This window comes from Gracilinanus agilis, chromosome 5, assembly GCF_016433145.1.
Source record: "Gracilinanus agilis isolate LMUSP501 chromosome 5, AgileGrace, whole genome shotgun sequence".
NCBI lineage: Eukaryota > Metazoa > Chordata > Mammalia > Didelphimorphia > Didelphidae > Gracilinanus > Gracilinanus agilis.
Window position 1 is genome coordinate 200,288,759 of NC_058134.1, and position 6,062 is coordinate 200,294,820.

Below are 6,062 nucleotides of genomic sequence, written 5' to 3' on the forward strand. Positions count from 1 at the left end.
ATGTGGTTTAAGTGGATCTATGTTTAGATAATCATACTTATTTCTACCTAAAGGAGACTGATTCCTTCCTGGTAAGGAGCAAGAGAAGAGATCATTTGGCTGGTCATTCTGCTCTTTTGAAAACGGGGATAACAGACTAGAAGTATATTCAACTTTTCTTCTAAATATTGCTTCTCTAGGAGAAATTCATTCTTCCATTTATTTTCCCCCCAGGTCATTGATACAGTCTTTCTTTTGCACGTGTGTAGAGATACGTGTTTATCTAAGGATTTCTTTGGCTATATTCAAATATTGTCTCATCGTTTTCTTTAATCAAACTATCTCTTCCGTTTAAGTTTTTACATAGTTTATTTATAGTCTGATGAAAAAAGCCATATTATCATCATGGATGAATACTATTCAAAGTGCCTTTTATTCCTTCTTTTTGTCAACACCATTCTCCTTTGCAGTACCCCAGATCTTCTTCATCCTATTTTTTTAGTTCCTTTCACCTCTTTCTTAATCTTTTTCTTCTCATAAAGGCAGTGCTTGCAAGTCTGTGCTTTGGTACATTTTTCTTTGCATAGTCAAGGGAAATCATAAATCATGCCCAAGCCTATTATTTTGCCACCACCAAAATGGATTCTGAATCCAAAAACAAAAAGAACATCTGGAGTTGTTTTGTACATCTTGGCCAGATTTTCATGAATTTCAGTCTTAGCCACCATGGCCTTTCCTGGATGAAGGACATCTATAATAAACTGTTTATGTTAAAGAAGTCTGTTTGTCATATACTTCCTAATTCTGATGGTTACAATGTCATTCATGATGAGGCCCAGCTACTTGAGGAGCAGGAGAGGGAAAGGCATGAAATTATCTTTTAACAATTTGATTTTTGACCCATCAATTCTATGGGATTAAATAATTTAGTCTCCATTTATGCTTGACTCTTCTTTTACAGAAACCCTTTATTGATTATACTTTTTACTGTACAATAATTAGGAAATGATGTTTACTACTTCTTCATTAACATATTTGTTAATAAGATTTGAAAGTCCTACATATGGCCAATTTTTGTAAATGTTTCTTCACAATTGAGAAATATATATATTCCTTTCTATTCCCATTCTGTAATCACCAGGGATAATATATATAACTTTCCTAAAAGTATATTCGGGTCTTTCACTTCTTTTTTTATTTATCTTTTTGTTAGTTTTGTCTAGGTCTGAAAGGGTCACATGGAGATCACCATCTATATTTTTGCTATTTCTCTTTGTAAATTGATTAACTTTTTTATCAAGTACTTAGATGTTATTCCATTAAATGAGTATATTTTGAGCAAGAGATAGGGAGTGGGTCTGTGATCTCATTTGGCACTTAAAGTTCTCCATAATCTGGCTGCTTTCTATCTTTCCAATTTTCCTAAACTTTATTCCCCTACATATATTCTGTGAACCAATGACACTGGCTCCCCTGTATTGCCTGGTACAAGATACCCGTCCCTGGACATTTTTTCTAGCTGGCTCCAATGCACAGAAATCTCTGCTTTTAGCCTCCTTGGTTTTCTTCAAGACCCAGATAAAGTTTTACTTTTTGGAAGATGTCCTTCCCAGGACTCTTTAATATTACTCCCTTATTCCTATGATTTTATGGTGTTTTTTTTTAGTATTTTGATATTTATAAAAATACAAATCATTCCCAAATTGATACATAGCCAAAGGCAGTTTTCAGACAAAGTAACCAAAGCTATATATGGTCAAACTTTTTAATGTCATAAATCACTATTGATTAGAGGCATGCAAATTAAAACAACTCTGAGGTACCATCTCATACCCATCATATAGGTTAATATGACTAAAAAGGAAAATGATCAATCTTGAAGAGTATGTGGGAAAATAAAGGCAGTAATGCACAGTTGTTGGAGTTAGGAACTGATCCAACTATTCTGTAGAGCAATTTGGAACTATGCCCAAAGGGCTATAAAACTGTGCATACTCTTTGATCCAACAATACCACTAGCTAGATCTGTATACAAAGAGATTTTTTTAAACAAATGGAAAAGGACCCATATATACAAAAACATTTAGAGCAGCTGTTTTTGTGGTGGTAAAGAATTGGAAACTGAGGAGATGGCCATCAATTGGGGAAAGCCTGAATAAGTTACGGTAACTATTCTTAGCCACAATGATCTAAAACAATTCTGAAAGATTTATGATGAAAAGTGCAATCTAGCTCTAAAGAAAGAATTGATGAATCTAAATGCAAAACAAAGCATACTATTTTTTACTTTATTTTTTGTGGGATTTTAAAATGTGTGTCTCCTTCCACAATATGACAAATATGGAAATATTTTGCACAATATCACATTTATAGCCAATATCAACTTTTTTGCCTTTCTTTGTATTCCTAATTTATAGTATTAGAGATTTGCCTAGAGCACTGAGAGGTTAAATACCCTACCTTAGGTCACATGCAGGCAATAGCAGAAGGAATTTGAACCCATGGCTTTCTGGATTTAAGCTCAGCTCCCTGTCCACTATACAACACTTTTAAATATTGATATTATTTCATTTTCTCTACTGACTTTAAGCATAATGTAGTTTTCCTGACTTTCTCTTAACCATCTTTTTTAACTGTAGTCTTATTTAGACATCATGATTGCTACCCTTGCTTCTTATCATTTACCTGAGCAAACTAAATTCTGCTGCAGCCTTTCATTTTAAATGTATGAGAATCTTTATACTTGAAGTATGTTTCTTGTGTATATCTGTATCTATAAATCTGTCCTCTACCTATTTATACATCCATCTCTCTCTCTCCTCTCTCTCTCTCTCTCTCTCTTTCTCTCTTTCTCTCTCTCTCTCTCTCTCTCTCTCTCTCTAGCTGGTTGGATTCTACTTAATAATCCAGTATGCTATTTTCTTCCATTTTATGGGTAAATTTATCCCATTTACATTCAAATATAAATGAACAACCCTGAAAAGGATTCATCAAGTCCTTATACAGGAAATGCTTGTCCTCCCTGAATATCTCAGACACTCTGGAATCCTCTGGGTTTTCCCTACCCACTGTATTCCCCAAAACTTTATTGAATGGGCTGGACCTAGGATTCCCATCCCTTGATTCTCATCTGGGCCACTCCTCTTGTCCAGGTCCTCTACCACTTTGGCATAATCTGGCCTAGTCAACATTATGTCATCAACCTAGTGGTATAAATCATGGCTTCTTTCAGTTCTCTGCTCATCAAAATGCAGTAATATAAGGGATAGTTCAGGTAGACCAGGAGATTGGACAGTGAAAATATACTGGATTCATTCCAAGGTGAAAAAAATCTCTTTCTGATTAGTCTTGGTCAAAGAAAAGAGATTTTTTTTAACTTTTTAAGTCAATAACTCCATATTACATAGCGTGGGCATAAATGACCTAGTCTATGATATTGATAAGGTCAGGAACAACAGTAGTGATAGGCATAATGGTTGTTTATTTCCCTGTAGTCTACCATAAGCTTCCATCTGCCTTCCTCATGGATAGCACAGGATTGTTATAAAAAGAGTTGTTATAGTGAAATAATCCAAATTCTCTCATTTTTATCACTAGAAAGGAAATACCTTTCATCCCTCTGGGAACCCAATATTGTATTAACTCCACAGATTAGTAACTTAAAGGATTTTCATTTGGTCCTGCCCACAGGATCCTGCTTAGAGACTGCTGAACAGATACTGATTTTCAAGAGCTCACAAAACTTCCTTCCAGGGCCTGCCCTCTGTAGCCTCTTCTGAATGATCTAAAGGACAAAGGACTTTTAAAACATGCCCTAACTTTGGACAGATTTGAAGGGCCCTTACTGTCCTGTGGCTGAATTTTTCTGTAGAGTTTTACTAGCACTCATGTGCTAGCCATCATTTGCCTTTTTATCACCCCCATGTTTCAAGAACCATATCTAAAGCTCCTTCCAGTTGCCTCATTTGCCTTCTTCCCACTTAATATGTCAGTGGACTCTGTGCCTCCTTCCTTTATTCCCAGATAACAAATTCATACTGAAAATAGTTTTTGCCCAAGCCACAACTCTTCCAGCCTCCTGATCAAATTTCATCAGTTTATTAGTCCACATCTTTATTTATGGAAGGGAAGAGCTATATTTAAAATTCAAAGTCATCTTTAGAGGGCTCCACCCAAAATATATAGGGTGCAGTAGGCTAAGAAGAATATATGTAAATTCAATCTATTTAATCTTTTTTTTTTTTTTTTTTTTTTTTTTTTTTTAAGAATGAGGAATTCCTCCTAACTGTAGAATTGAATAAGAAAATTGGGTATAACAGGAATTCATCTTTATGGGGCCACATACAAATCTTTCAATCTCAACCACCTAAAGATAGACAAAAGGTCATCCCTAACTAGATCTCTAATTGAATCATTTGACTCTTTAAAATAGTCCTCATAGAGCTCTCCTAGGTTATGGAACTTAGCTGTAGAAGGCTCAGCATTGCTTGCAATAAGCAATATTCTCAAGAATCATTGTTGTAGTGAATCATCATCTTTTCATTTGAACTTCTCGTGAAGCCACCCTAGTTCCTTGGCAGTGAAAATCCATATACCCTCTGCTTCCACAGTGAATAAAATCATTCTCCTTCTCCTAAAATAGTAATAAGGTAATAAGAGAAAAAGTTTTTATATAACTTTTACATATGCTATCTGTTATAAGTGACTGAGGAAAGATGTAATAGGGGACTGGAAAGATGTTATAAGGGACTTGGAAGGGAGGTAATATGGGGATTAGGTAGGATGTAAAAGGGAGGTGCAGGATATAATATGAGGCTGTGAAGCTAGGGGTAATAACTGGTAGGATCAGGGAATAAGACAAGTCAAGGGACCCAAGGAATAGACTAGGTAGTAGGGAAATTAAGGCAATATATTGAATAAGGAAGGTTCAATGATAAAGGATGGTAGTTGAGGTGGTAGGAGAAATAAGGGAATGTCTGAGTTCAGGGAGTATAACACTGAGGTAACTAGGATTTCAAAGGAGAGGATGAATTAATTTAGACAGGCAAAACAGGAGCAGGGAATACAGACTGGGACTTAGGCTAAAGACAAACACTGAAGGGAAATAGACTGATTGAAATTAACTACAGGCTTTAGTTAATATCACAGGAAGGGACTTGTTTTGAAGTTACACCTTCTTCAAAATGGATACCCCGGTTTCCCTCAAACCCAGAGTATGTTGATTCTATTCCTCTTCTTCCCTTTCTTCCTAATTAACTAATGAAGTAACCAAAGGTCTGTTTTAAACACAAAGGGGCTTATTGTCTTCTCAGGACAGATTGTCAGGATAAAAGGTTCAAGGAAGCCCTAACAACTGGCTTAAAGAAACCTCAGGTGGGGGAAGGGAAGCAAGAGTATGAGGCTGAGAAAGGACCTGCCTTTACTCAGCTCTCAGGGTGATTTTGAAATCAAAAGGGATTAGGAATTTTGATACAAAGACTCAATAAATAATTTGTTTCAAGGATAGGACTAAACTCTCACAGGTTTGAACTAACTCTCTGATTCACTCTCCTATTCACTCTTCTCAGATATGCAGGTAAGGGAATGGAGGTAGGAAATAAGGTAGGATAGGTAGATTCAAAGGTTTTATCTAAATTAACATATCTCAAAAAACTGCAAAACTAGGCTAAAGTTTCAATCTCAAGAAGGAGCTCGGCTGGCCCTGGTTCCCTCCATGAGTTCCCAGGTCCAACTGAACTTTCCCAAGATTCTAAACTCCTAACTGACATTAGAACTCAGCCAAAGCCTACAAAACTGTTAAGCCCTCCTCTCTGTATCACATATCCTATTTGATCCTTATAAAAACCCTACAAGTTCAGTTTTATTTTTCTACCCATTTTAAGAAACTGAGAGAGGGGCAGCTGGGTAGCTCAGTGGATTGAGAGCCAGGCCTAGAGATGGGAGGTCCTAGGTTCAAATCTGACTTCAGACACTTCCCAGCTGTGTGACCTTGGGCAAGTCACTTGACCCCCATTGCCTACCCTTACCACTCTTCTGCCTTGGAGCCAATACACAGTATTGACTCCAAGACAGAAGGTAAGGGT

General features: G+C 36.4%; 1 pseudogene; it reads right to left on the reverse strand.

Annotated features, from left to right (window-relative positions):
- Window positions 1–411: 411 nt before the first annotated feature.
- Window positions 412–806, reverse strand: LOC123249328 (annotated as a pseudogene).
- Window positions 807–6,062: the final 5,256 nt, after the last annotated feature.